The following is a 14975-nucleotide window of genomic DNA, read 5'->3' as shown; positions in this document are numbered from 1 at the left end:
TCAAAACCACACTCAGATATCACCTCACGCCAGTCAGAGTGGCCAAAGTGAACAAATTAGGAGACTATAGATGGTGGAGAGGATGTGGAGAAACGGGAACCCTCTTGCACTGTTGGTGGGAATGCAAACTGGTACAGCCGTTCTCGAAAACAGTGTGGAGGGTCCTCAAAAAATTAAAAATAGACCTACCCTATGACCCAGCAATGGCACTGCTAGGAATTTACCCAAGGGATACAGGAGTGCTAATGCATAGGGGCACTTGTAACCCAATGTTTATAGCAGCACTCTCAACAATAGCCAAATTATGGAAAGAGCCTAAATGTCCATCAACTGATGAATGGATAAAGAAATTGTGGTTTATATACACAAGGCAATACTATTTGGCAATGAGAAAGAATGAAATACGACCCTTTGTAGCAGTGTGGATGGAACTGGAGAGTGTTATATTAAGTGAAATAAGTCATACAGAGAAAGACAGATACCATATGTTTTCGCTCTTACGTGGATCCTGAGAAACTTAACAGAAGTCTATGGGGGAGGGGAAGGAAAAAAAAAAGAGGTTAGAGTGGGAGAGAGAGCCAAAGCATAAGAGACTCTTAAAAACTGAGAACAAAATGAGGGTTGATGGGAGGTGGGAGGGAGAGGAGGGTGGGTGATGGGTATTGAGGAGGGCACCTTTTGGGATGAGCACTGGGTGTTGTATGGAAACCAATTTGACAAAAATTTCATATCAAAAAATAATAAAAACATAAATAAATAAATAAAAACAACAAGAAACCCTATGAGGCCATCAGGAGATTTTTCAGGAGAAACTTTGCCGGTCAGAAGGGAGTGGCATGATATGTTCAAAGTGTTGAAAGGGAAAAATCTGTAGCCAAGAATACTCTATCTAGCAAGACCATCATTCGGAATAGAAGGAGAGAGATTTTCTCAAAGAAAAACTAAAGGTGTTCATGAACACTTAACCAGCCCTATAAGAAATATTAAAGGAGATTCTTTGAGTGGAAAGGAAGCTCATATATTAGAGTATGAAAAGTAAAAAAAAATCAGTAAAAATAAATATTTCTGTAAAAATCAGGCAAAGGATTCATAAAATAAGAAAATGTAAAATATGACACCGTATACCTAAAACATTAGAGGGAGAAGAGTAAAGAATGGGTTTAAACGTAAGCAACCATAATCTTAATAAAGACTGCTATATGCAGAAGATATTATATATAAACCCCATGGTAACCACAAATCAAAAACCAGTAATAGATATGAAAAGAATTAAGAGAAAGGGATCTAAGCAGACCACTAAAGAAAGCCAACAAATCATGGAAGACAGCAAGAGGATCAGAGAAAATCTACAGAAACAGCCACAAAACAAGTCACAAAATGGTAATAAATACACATCTATTGATAATCACTTTGAGTGTAAATGGACTAAATACTCCAATCAAAAGACATAGAATGACAAAGTGGATTCAAAACAAGACCCATCTATATGCCGCCTACAAGAGACTCATTTTAGACCAAAAGCAACCTGCAGACTGAAAGTGAGTTGATTGGGAAACATCTATCATGCAAATGGATATCAAAAAAAAAAATCAGGGTAGCAATACTTATATTGGACAAAGTTGACCTTAAAAAAGACTATAACAAGAGACCAATAAGGGCACTATAAAGTAATACAGGGAAAAATACAACAAGAAGATATAACAATTATAAATATTTATGCACCCAACATGAAGCACCAAATACATAAAACAGTTAATAACAAATATAAAAGAAATATGAATAATTGATAGTAATACAATAATAGTAGAGAATTTTAACATCCTACTTACATTGGCATACAGAACATCCAAACAGAAAATCAACAAGGAAACAGTGACTTTGAATGACACATGAGACGAGATGGATTTAACAGACATATTCAGAACATTCCATCCTAAAACAATAATACACACTCTTTTCAAGAATATTTTCCAGAATAGATCACATATTAGCCCACAAAACAAGTCTTAACAAATTAGAAAAAAATAAAATTCATACTGTGAATCTTTTCTAATCACATGTTATGAAACTAGAAATCAACCACAAGAATAAATCTTGAAAGAGCAAAAATAAATGGAGGTTAAATAACATGCTACTCAACAATGAATGGGTGAACCAAGAAACCAAAAAAGAAATCAAATAGTACATGGAAACAAATGAAAATGAAAACAGTGCTCGCTTTAGCAGCACGTATACTAGAAGTGTAATAATACAGAGAAGATTTGCATGGCCTCTGTGCAAAGATGACATGAAAATGAAAACACAATGGTCCAAAATCTTTGGGATGCAGCAAAAGTGGTTCTAAGAGGGAACTTTATAACAATACAGCTCTACCTCAAGAAGCAAGAAAAGTCTGAAAAAAACAACCTAATCTTACATCTAAAGGAGCCAGAAAAAGAAAAAGAACAAAACCAAGACCCAGAGAAAGGAAGGACATAATAAAGATTAGATCAGAAATAAGTGATATAGAAAATAAAAGACAAGAGAATAGATCAATGAAAACATGAGTTGGTTCTTTGAAAGATCAAAAAAATTGGTAAACCTCTAGCAAGACTCATTAAAAAAAGACAGGTAAGACCAAATAAACAAAATTACTAATGAAAGAGGAGAAATAATAACCAACACTACAGAAATACAAACAATTGCAACACAGTATTATGAAAACCTATATGGCAGCAGACTGAACAATATAGAAGAAATGGATAAATTCCTAGAGACATATAACCTACCAAAACTAAAGCAGGAAGAGATGGAAATTTGAACATGCCAATAACCAGCAAAGAAATTAGATCAATAATCAAAAAACTCCCCCAAAACAAAAGTTCAGGACCAGATGGGTTCACAGGTGAATTTTACCAAATATTTAAAGTAGAGTTAATACCTATTCTTAAGCTATTCCAAAAAATACAAGAAGAAGGAAAATTTCAAAATTCATTCTAATGAGACCAGTATCACCCTGATACCTAAACCAGATAAAGACACCACAAAAACACAGAACTACAGGCCAATAACTCTCATAAATATTGATGCAAAAATCCTCAACAAACTATTAGCAAACTGAATCCAAAAATATATTAAAAAATAATACACCATGATCAAGAGAAATTTATTCCTGGGATGCAAGGGTGGTTTAATATTCACAAAACAATTGGGGTGCCTGAGTGGCTCAGTTGGTTAAGCATCTGGCTTCGGCTCAGGTCATGATCTCACAGTTCGTGGGTTCAAGCTCCACATTGGGCTCTGTGCTGACAGCCCAGAGCCTGGAGCCTACTTCGGATTCTGTGTCTCCCTCTCTCTCTGACCCTCCCCCGCTCATGCTCTGTCTCTCACTCTCTCAAAAATAAATAAAACATTAAAAAAATTAAAAATAATATTCACAAAACAATCAACGTGATATGTCACATCAGTAAGAGAAAGGATAAAAACCATATGATCATTTCAGTAGATGCAGAAAAAGCATCTGACAAATTAAAGTATTCATTCATGATAAAATCCCTCTGCAAAGTAGATCTAGAGGGAACATATCTCAACATAATAAAGGTATATATGAAAAACCCACAGCCAACACCATACTCAGTGGTGAAAAATTGAGAGCTTTTCCCTTAACATCAGGAACAAGACAAGGATGTCCACTCTCACCACTTTTATTCAACATAGTACTGAAAGTCCTGGACACAGGAAATCAGACAAGAAAAAGAAATAAAATTCTTCTTAATTGCTAAGGAAGAAGTAAAAGTTTCACTATTTTTAGATGACATGATACTATATGTAGAAAACCCTCATGAGTCTACCAAAAAACTACTAGAACTGATAAATGAATTCAGTAAAATCATAGGATATAAAATCAATGTACAGAAATCTGTTGCATTCCTATACACTTATAATGAAACAGCAGAAAGTGATATTAACAAAACAATTCCATTTACAATCAAACCAAAAACCATTAAAATATCTCACAATAAAGTTAACCAAAGAGGTGAAAGACCTATACTCTGAAACCTATAAAACTCTGATGAAAGAAATTCAAGATGATGTAAAGAAATGGAAAGACATTCCATGCTCATGGGTTGGAAAAACAAGTATTGTTAAAATGTCTAGACTACCTAAAGCAATCTTCACATTTAATGCAATCCCTATCAAAATACCAACAGCATTTTTCACAGAACTAGAACAAACAATCCTAAAATTTGTATGGAACCACAAAAGACCATGAGTAGCCAAAGCAATCTGAAAAAGAAAATCAAAACTGAAGGTATCACCATTCCAGACCTCAAGTTATATCACAAAGAGGTAGTAATTAAAACAGTATGGTACTGACATAAAAACACATAGATCAATAGAATGAAATAGAACAAAACAAAACAAGAAATGCTCAGTTATATGGTCAATCTTTGATGCAATCTTTGATGAAGGAAGAACAAATACACAATGGGAAAAAGAGAGTCTCTTCAACAAATGGTGCTGGGAAAACTGGACAGCCACATGCAAAATAATGAAACTAGCCCGCTTTCTTATACCATACAAAAAAATGAACTCAAAATGGTTAAAGACCTAATTTTGTGAGACCTGAATCCATTAAAATCCTTGAAGAGGGCATAGACAGTAATCTCTCTGACATCAACCATAGCAACATTTTTCTAGATATATCTTTTGAGGCAAGGGAAATAAAAGCAAAAATAAACTATTAGAACTACATCAAAATAAAGTTTCCACATAACAAAGGAAACAATCAACAAAACTAAAATGCAACCTACTGAATGGTAAAAAATATTTTCAAATGACATATCTGATAAAGGGTTAGTATCCAAAACATACAAAGAACTGTTATAATTCAATACCAAAATCACATAATCCAATTAAAAACTGGGCAGAAGACATGAACAGACATTTCTCCAAAGAAGACATACAGAGGGCCAACAGACACATAAAAGATGCTCAACATCACTCATCATCAGGGAAGTGCAAATCAAAACTACAGTGAGATATCACCTCACCCCTGTCAGAATGGCTAAAATCAACATGAAAAAATAAGTGTTGGTAAGGAGATGGAGAAAAAGGAATCCTCTTGAACTGTGGTTGGGAATGCAAACTGGTGCAGCCATTGTGGGGAAGGGAATGGAGGTTCCTCAAAAAATTAAAAATAGAACTACCCTATAATCCAGGAATCACACTACTGGGTATTTACCCCCAAAGCACAAAAACACTAACTCAAAATAATACATGCACCCTTATGTTTAGACAGCATTATTTACATTAGCCAAATTATGAAGTAGCCCATGTGTCCATTCACTGATGAATGGATAATGAACGACCATGAATATATATATTCATGGTCGTTCATTATCCATATATATCCATATCTATATATAGGGGCTATATATATCTATATATCTATATATCTATCTATATATATAGGGGCTATATATATCTATCTATATATATCTATATATATATAGATAGATATATATAGGGGCTGTATATATATAGGGGTTCAAACTCATGAACTGTGAGATCATGACCTGAGCTGAAGTCAGATGCTTAACCGACTGAGCCACCCAGGTGCCCCTAAAAAAATAAACTATTTCTTGTAGGCAGCATGTAGCTGAGTCTTGCTTTTTTGTCCAACCTGACAATCTTTGCATTTTAAATTGGGGTGTTTAGACTATTAACATTTATGTAGTTATCAATATAGTTACATTTAAGTCTATCATCTTGTTATTGGTTTCTATTTGTCCAGTCCATTCTTTGTTCCCATTTTACTTTTATTCTGCCTTTTTCCAGGTTATATTTATGTTTTCATTTTAACTCTTTTGTTGCCTTCTTAGCTATAACTGTTTTGTTATTGTAGTTGTTGCTTTAGGGATTATAATATGTACCTTTAACTTATAATGGTCTACATTCAAGTGATATTATACTATATCATATACATCATAAGAATCTTACAATAGTATACTTTCATCTCTCCCCTCCCAGCCTTAATGCTATTTGTTGTCATACATTTATTTATACATATTTTATAAACCCTCAAGACAATGTTATTATTTTTTTTAATATTTATTTACTTTTGAGAAAATATTTATTTACTATTTAAATATTTTTTTTAAAAAATGTATTTACTTTTGAGAAAGAGAGACATAGTATGAGTAGGGGAGGCACAGAGAGAGAGGGAGACACAGAATCCGAAGCAGGCCTGCCACGGGACTCCAACTCACAAACTGTGAGATCATGGCCTGAGCTGAAGTCAGACACTTAACTGACTGAGCCACCCAGGGGCCCCTGTTATTATTTTTGATTAAACAGTTATCTTTTACATAATGATATATAAAAGAAAAATTACATATTACCCAGGTCATTATCATTTCTGGTGCTCTTTAATTCTTTGTGTGGATCTAGATTTCCATTTGTTATCAATTTCTTTTGACCTGAAGACTTCCTTTAACATTTCTTACAGTGTGGGTTTCCTGGTGATAAATTCTCTTCCTGTTAAAAGGATTTTTGTTGTGTATAAAATGCTTGGTTGAAAAATTTTAAAGTACTTTAAAGGTATTACTACACCATTTTATCACTTGCACTGTTTCCAATGAAAGATTTGATGGCATCTTCTCCTTGTTCCTCTGTATACAATATGTTTTCGCCCCCTCTATTTTAAGATTATTCTTTATCACTTAATGTGAGCAACTACATTATTATATACCTAGTTGAAATTTACTCTATGTTTCTTGTGCTTTGGGTTTGTTGAGACTATAAATCCATGAATCCAAGAGTCTCAACAAACCCAAAGCACAAGAAACAGTAAATAGGATTCATGGATTTATAGTTTACATAAAATTTGCAAAAAAATTCAGCCATTATTTCTTCAAATATAGTTCTGTCCCCACTTCAGAAACTCTAATCACATATATATTTTGCTGCGTGAAGTTGTCCAATATATCAATGATGCTCTTTTCATATTTTTTAGATTTTTTTCCTCTGTATTTCATTTTGGGTAGTTTATTGCTGTATCCTCAGTCATTATCTTGTCTTCTGCCAGTATAATCTACTATCAATCCCACCAAATAGGATTTTGTTTGTTTGCTTATTTATACTCATTTTGGTTTTTTTTTTTTGTTCTTTAAATAGACTTTATTTTTAAGATCATTTTAGATTCACAAAAGAATTCAGCAGAACATACTGCGTTTGTTTGTCCCCTGTCCTCCGACTGGTACAGTTTATATATCCATTCACCTAGTGAAGGACATCTTGGTTGATCCCAAGTTTTGGAAATTATGAAGAAAGCTGCTAAAACATCTGTGTGCAGGTTTTCTTGTAGACATAAATTGTCACTTGATTTCTGTAAATACCAAGGAGCATGATTGCTGGATTTCATGGTAAGAGTATGTTTAGCTTTCCAAGCAACTGCTGAACTGTCTTCCAAAATAATTATACCATTTTGCATTCCCACAGCCAACAGATGAGAGTTCCTGTTGCTTCACATTTTCTCCAGTATTTGGTGGTGTCAACATATGGAATTTTTGCCATTCTAATAGATGTATAGTTGTGTCTCTTCATGTTTTAGTTTGCAATTCCCTAATGACATATTAATGTTGAGCATCTTTTCATACCCTTATTTGCCATCTGTTAATCTTATTTGATGAGGTGTCTGTTTAAGTCTTTTGTTCAAGTCTTTTGCCCAAATTGTTCATTTTCTCATTGTTGAGTTTTAAGAGTTCTTTGTATATTTTGGATAATGGTTTTTTATCAGATATATCTTTTACAAATACTTCCTTCTAGTCTGTGACTTGTCTTCGTATTCTCTTCATAATTTTTTTTTGCAGAGATGTTTTTAATTTTATTTAATTTTATTTATTTTATTTTTTTTGAGATGTTTTTAATTTTAATGAATTCCAGCTTATCGATTATTTCTTTCATGGTTCATGCCTTTGGTTTTACATGCATAGAGTCATTGCCATACCCACGGTCACCTAGATTTTCTCCTATGTTATCTTTTAGGATTTTATAGTTTTGCATTTTACATTTGGTTCTATGATTAACTTTGAATTAATTTTTTAATCTAGATTCATTTTTTTTGCATTTGAATGCCAGTTGCTCCAGCATCATTTTTTGAAAAAGAGTATCTTTTCTCCATTGTATTGCTTTTGCACCTTTGTCAAAGTTTAGTTCACTACATGTATGGTGGTCTATTTCTGGACTCTGTATTCTGTTCTATTGGTCCTTTGTCTATACTTTCACCAATAACATAATTTCTAAAGTACTGAAACTTTATATAGTCATGAAGTCCAGTACTGTCAGCCCTCCAACTTTGTTCTTCAAGACTGTGTTGGCTATTCTGGATCTTTTGCCTCTCCACATAAAATTCAGAATCACTTTGTTGATGTTCACAAAATAACTTGGTGGGGTTTTGGTTTGGGATCCATTGTATTTTTCATCTCAAACATGATAGTTTTCATCTGTAGGATTTTGATTTCCACTAAAAAAATATCTTCCACATCTCTATCTAATATAAGGAATATGGATATAACAATTCTTCTAATGCCAATTCTGAGTTGGTTTGGATGTAATTATTATTCTCCTCATTATGAATTATGTTTTCTTGGACCACTGAATGCCTAATTAATTATTAAATGGATGTCAGATGTGCAATTTACCTTAGTGGCTGTTGGATATTTTTATATTCCCATACATACCCTTGAATTTTCTTTAAGATACATTTAAGTTACTTGGGAACAATTTGATTATTTCAGGAATTGCTTTTGTGATTCTGTATGGTGGATTTGGAGCTATTCTCCATCCAAGGCTAATCATTTGTTACTGAGGCAAGACTTTCCTGTGTATTCAGCCAAATACCCAGTGAATTATAAAAGTTTTTCCAGTCTGGCTGGTGGGAGAGATACTTTTTCCCTCTCCTGTGTGAGCACTAGAAAGCATTCTCTAATACTTCTGATTTTTTTTTTTTTTTTTTTGTCAGCCTGGGGTAGTTTCATGTACATGTTCTGGTTACAATTCTTAATATTCAAGGGACTCTCTATAGAATTAGTAGTTTCTCTCTATGAAGATTTCTCTTGTGTATTCTGTTCTACGATCTGTAGTCACCCTAGTTTCCTTAGCTGCTTAGCTCTCTCCTACGCATGAAGTCCACTGGGCTCTACCTCAGTTCCCTTTCCGTGTACCATTACCAGGAAACATTTCTAAAATTAGAAATTCAAATTTTTTAAATGTTTACTTTATTTTTGAGAAAGAGACAGAGTGTGGGTGGGAGAGGGGCAAAGAGAGAGGGAGACACAGAATCTGTGAAGCAGGCTCCAGGCTCTGAGCTGTCAGCACAGAGCTGGATTTAGGGCTTGAACCCATGAACCGTGAGATCATGACCTGAGCTGATGTCAGATGCTTAACCAACTGAGCCATCCAGGTGTCCCTAGAGATTCAAATTTTTGTAGATACACAACTGCTATGATTTTCTATCCTTGTGTTAGTTTTTTAAAATTGTGTTTTCCAAGGAATTTGTCTATTTCATATGTTATCAAATTTATTGGCATAAAATCATTCATATGTTCTTTTTTATTATTTGAGTGTTTAAGAAATCTGTAGATATATCCCCTCTTTCATTCCTGATATTGGTAATTAGTATTTTCTGTCTTCCCTAATTATTCAAGCAGGGCTTAATGAATTTTATTTATTTTCACAAGAAAACAAATAATGTTAGCTTATCAGAAAACTGATAATATGCTTATTAGCTATATAATTTCTTTCTTTACACTAACTCTGTTATTAATTTGCTCTTCTTCATGTAGCTTCTTTTTTTTTAAATTACATTTCTTTATTTTTGAGAGGCAGAGAGAGGCAGAGCATGAGTGGGGGTGGGCAGAGAGAGAGAGGGAGACACAGAATCCGAAGCAGGCTCCGGGCTCTGAGCCGTCAGCCCAGAGCCCGACGCGGGGCTAGAACCCACAAACCATGAGATCATGACCTGAGCCAAAGTCGGACACTCAACCGACTGAGCCACCTGGGCGCCCCTCTTCATATAGCTTCTTAATGTACACAATTAGATTATTGATTTTAAACCTTTTTTCCATTACTTTATTTTATTTAAAAAAAAAATTTTTTTTTCAACGTTTATTTATTTTTGGGACAGAGAGAGACAGAGCATGAACAGGGGAGGGGCAGAGAGAGAGGGAGACACAGAATCGGAAACAGGCTCCAGGCTCTGAGCCATCAGCCCAGAGCCCGACGCGGGGCTCGAACTCCCGGACCGCGAGATCGTGACCTGGCTGAAGTCGGACGCTTAACCGACTGCGCCACCCAGGCGCCCCTCCATTACTTTATTTTAAAAGAATGTTCATGGCTATTCTCTCCATATGTTATATTATGTACTTTCATCAACTATAGTGTTACCATTAATATTATCCCTATTCAAAAGATAAGAAAGCTGATTTTACAGAGGTTAAAGATTATACTAAATTATATAATTTATAAGTTGCAACTCTTGAGACTGAAATCCACATCTGCCTTTTTTTTTCTGATGGAAACCTTAAACATGCAACCACTCCACCATATTGTTCTTTTGACAAACTATAGAGGCTCAATAATGATCCTTAGTATTTGTCTTATATTTATCCCCACTAAGAACCTGAAAATGACCTTCATTTATTTTGCTTCCAGGTTTAATTCTGATCCATGTGCCATCTGGGAACTAAGATGGCTTCTTCATGTAGTAGAATCCTTAGGCATGAACACAGCAAGTTCTTCCACTTTGCTTTTTAATCCAAGAAAGCTGAGCCACACTACAGCTGTTTTTCTAACCTAAATAATCCAATATGACAGAGACTGTGTTTCACTTTCCCCACTAATGATATCTTTATCAGTTCATCACCAGCCTCATATACATTTTTATTTTTTGAGTCATTGCTTATCACCATTCTGTGATAATGATCTCTGAGCATCCCCATCCATTGGCAGTATTAGGGGTTCCCTTGCTTTAGGAGCATAAGTTCCAAGCTGTGATAGCCTCACACTGTGTCTCTATGATCACCAGGGCACAGGGCACTTTGTCAAAAATGGATTTGTCTTTCCAAGAATCATTTTTATCTTTGCTGCCATCCTCATGTACGTTGTTTCAAAGACTGCCTTTGGAAACAGCTACAAACTATTGACTTTGGAAACAGCTCAGCATGTTGTTTACCTTTCTTTATACTTTCCAATATTATACCTATGTGACCAAGATTTCCTGGGCACTCCATCTACACAGACATTCCTGGATTCATTGGAGCCCTAGGTATTATTGTTACCAGAAAATCTTCACTTGCTACTTTGGGATATTTATCATAATAGAAACTGACTTCCATATATTACTCAAAAACTGCCTTTTCATTAAAATCACATCTATCATCTAATATTTTTCTACCACTTCATTCATACATTCCTACATTTTCAGCATCATGAGGAATAATAGTGCTATTTTAAGCCCATGAATCAGAGGATAAACTTTATATGCCTATGAAAGAACAGGATAATCTTTCAATAAATATGACAAATTTTTATACTGACAGCATGTAGTATATTATGTCTGGAAATGAGATATGGAGCAGAGGTATGGACTGCCACAAAGTGAATAATATCAGGATATGATAGTAGGGATTTTAGGTGACTTGCCGTTCAGTTTGTGGTTTGTTTGGAAGTGGAGGGAGGCAGCCTGAGCTTTCTGGCATATGATTGAGACCTGAGGCATTTACTGAAGATAATCAGTCTCAGATCTGTTTGAATTTTCCCCATTTTTGAGACTTATTTTCCTTATCTGCCAAACTCTAGAGTCAACCAAGTGATGGGTGTATATTTGGGGCTATGTTGTCTTTGAGATTGCTATTTAATGTAGCAACAGTTATGCTAGTCTCTAAGGAAGTTACATTATAAGATTGGAATCCCAGTGGTTTGTTTTTCAAAGGAAACCATATCTGCTACCCACCCTATATGGACTATCTACCTAACCCATTATCTGAAGTTTTCTCCTCCACACTACACCTTGGTGAGCTTCCTGTCTTTAATAATGTCTATTCAATCTTTCTATTGGAAGGTGTAAGTGGCTGAAGTATGGACTATGGCTCTCACTGTGAAAATCAATTTTCACATTTTGATGACCATAGAAAGCTGTCAACAGTTCACACATCATAGCGACCTTCTGGTTTCTATGACAATTGGGATATACACAATTTGATCATGGAGTAGAACCATTTAGCAAGGATGTTTACAAGAAGGAAATGTCTATTAAACTTTAGGGTCTGCCATAGTAAATGTTCTGGGTCCCAGGAGAGGCTGCTTCTGGTAAGGGAATCAAGTTGGGTTCTACTGAACTTGAAGCTACAACTACCACCTGGTCACTTTAGTCTCCTCATGGCAGAGGATCAGTAGGCAAAGAAAGAAATTTATATGGTAGAGGGGTAAGTTGACTCTGATTACCATGCAGAGATATGAGTTGCTGCTACATAACTGGGATAAGGAGGAGTATGTCTAAACCCAGAGGATTCATCAGGAATTCTTTCTTGGTGCTTCTAGCCTGGTAACAATGGTAAATGCATTCAGAATAAAATAGGTGTTGATTTCTTCATAATTTTAAGAATTGTTGGGGCGCCTGGGTGGCGCAGTCGGTTAAGCGTCTGACTTCAGCCAGGTCACGATCTAGCGGTCCGTGAGTTCGAGCCCCGCGTCAGGCTCTGGGCTGATGGCTCGGAGCCTGGAGCCTGTTTCGGATTCTGTGTCTCCCTCTCTCTCTGCCCCTCCCCCGCTCATGCTCTGTCTCTGTCCCAAAAATAAATAAAAAAAGTTGAAAAAAAATTAAAAAAAAAAAAGAATTGTTTACACTTCAGATCTTGGCTAAGTGGGGCTGAATGCAACAAAAAGTCTTGGGCAGTTGACTCAGAAATCATTCTAGGAAGCCTGACTTCATGCTTAGCCTGGCCTTTAAAAGAAGTATCTTTCTTTATTAGTTCTTTGGAGGCTTGAAGTATATGTAACACTATTAATTTAAACACCATCCGGCTCTGCTTTTTAACATCTCTTCAACTGTTCTGACTGCATCTATTTCAATTGTATTTTTTTTTCTAAATATCTTTAATAATGTTAAAACGTCCAAATTCTCTTTTCTTTCCCTTCTGGTAGGTTTTTACAATTGCTAAGATCTGAACTATACAGTTTTTTATGAACCTTCCCTATTGGCACAAGCTGACTCCAAGTGGAACTCAAGGAACAATTCACCCTACACAGCAGAGTGCCTCCATATTGGAACACTTTAGTTTTTCTAGAATTTGGTAGAATTAAAAGGACAGAACATGCATGGGCTTAAAAGGTAATCCAGGACTCTGAGGTCTCAAAGGAAAGGGAAGGACAGACACTCTAGAAGCTGAGGGTCTTGAAAATTCATTGGACCCCAAGCATGTCAATCTTTACCTTTCAGCAAATAAACTTAGAGCTTGCAACGGCAGGGGGCGGGGCAATCCTTTGTTGACGTTTCGAAGCTCTGCCTCCTGTCACCAGCCCAACGGATTACTTCCAACCTTGTCCAACACTGCCTCAGGTGTAGTTTCAATTGGCTGCTCTTCACACGCACCCCTCTCAACCCCCATACCCTACTTCTACAACCACCCTGTTGCAGGGCCTCCACAGGCACTATAGACCGCTGTATCCTCTGCTGCCATCTTCTCTGCTGCCTCCATCACCTACCAGCAGGCACTGCTGCCAACAGCCTCAACTCTGTGCTCGCCATCTTTGCCAATTTTGTTAAGGGGCCAGATCACTTCTACAGTTGAGGCACTGACTGGTGTATCTGTTCTGCCATGTCTGCCACAGAGAATCAAGGCCTAATCTCAGGTGGCCAGATGGGAGCCGGTGTTGAGGTGGGCCAGGATCCTGGATCCATCAGGCATGGTGCAGTGCCTGCAGAATTGGGGGGTGGAGTTGCAAGGGCCGCAGCCCCTAGGGATTTCCAGGCAGCTGTTCAAGCCCTTTGGGAGGAGCAGGAGGGTGGGCAGGAGGCTGCTCAGCCTGTAGTCCAGAGGAATTGGGATATACAACCAGTAGAAGAGGAGGAAGAAGAGGAGGAGGAAATTGAAGAGGAGGAGGAAGAGGAAGATGAGGAAGACGACGAGGACGAGGAAGAGGAAAAAGAGGAGGACGATGATGAAAAGGAGGGAGAGGGGAAGGGAGGAGATCAGGAGGGGGGAGAAGAAGAGGAGGAGAATGAGGAAGATGAGGAAGAGGAGGAGGACAATGAAGAAGAGGAGGATGACAACTTTGAGGAAGAGAATGAGAATTATTTGAACAAAGAGGAAGAGAAGAAAGGTAAGGAAGGCACATCTTTGAGTTTCCTATGGCACAGTTTTGGCCCCTAATCAGAGCTTTGATCCATTCCCTTTCATATCATAGTCATTATAACAACCATATCCTTCCTGGTCCAGCCCCACACAGGCTGTATGGTGGTCAGGTGCCACTCCAGGGAGCCCAATGACCCTGCCGATGGACTGGTGCCTTGAGAGGTGAAGGACCCATAAGGGGTCAGGTAAAATTCCAGGAGCCAAGGTCTGGGAGGGAAGGTACCTGGCAGAGGGCACCTGACCCTGAGAACTGGAGGAACCTGCAGAGAGGGCTACAGCCCAGAAGACAGAACTGGTGGAGGTCAAGGTCTGGGAGGGCGAAGTATTGGGGGATGCTGCCACTTTATAGGAAAGCTGGGGCCTATGCACCTGAGGAGACAGTGGTCATGAATGGAGGCAACATCTTCAGGTTCTTGTAACTTCTATTGGCACAGCTGGCTTACTTGAAGGCCACTCTTTGTGCTTGCCTCAGGTGACTAAGCAACAGGTCAATGTTTAAAAAAAAAACCTTCAGGCTGAATGTACTAATTGTATAAAGAAAGAAAAAGTTTAATTTCTATCAGCCTGTTTGATAAGAGA

At 36.9% G+C, this 14975-nt stretch overlaps 1 protein-coding gene, 1 non-coding gene and 1 pseudogene across 2 annotated transcripts in view; 2 read left to right on the top strand and 1 right to left on the bottom strand.

The window, feature by feature from the left end:
• Positions 1-14975, bottom strand: part of LOC125157314 (small ubiquitin-related modifier 2-like) — a 170173-nt gene that overhangs the window by 79279 nt on the left and 75919 nt on the right. The gene's annotated exons all lie outside the window — the stretch shown is intronic.
• LOC125157989 (U6 spliceosomal RNA) lies at positions 2211-2320 on the top strand. The gene has a single exon (XR_007149126.1). It is a non-coding gene; the product is annotated as a U6 spliceosomal RNA (small nuclear RNA).
• The window catches only part of LOC125157033 (mesoderm-specific transcript homolog protein-like), a 174436-nt pseudogene continuing 173320 nt past the window's right edge, over positions 13860-14975 (top strand).

The sequence above is a fragment of the Prionailurus viverrinus genome, chromosome X, assembly GCF_022837055.1.
Source record: "Prionailurus viverrinus isolate Anna chromosome X, UM_Priviv_1.0, whole genome shotgun sequence".
NCBI lineage: Eukaryota > Metazoa > Chordata > Mammalia > Carnivora > Felidae > Prionailurus > Prionailurus viverrinus.
This window is presented reverse-complemented; position numbering and strand designations above follow the sequence as displayed.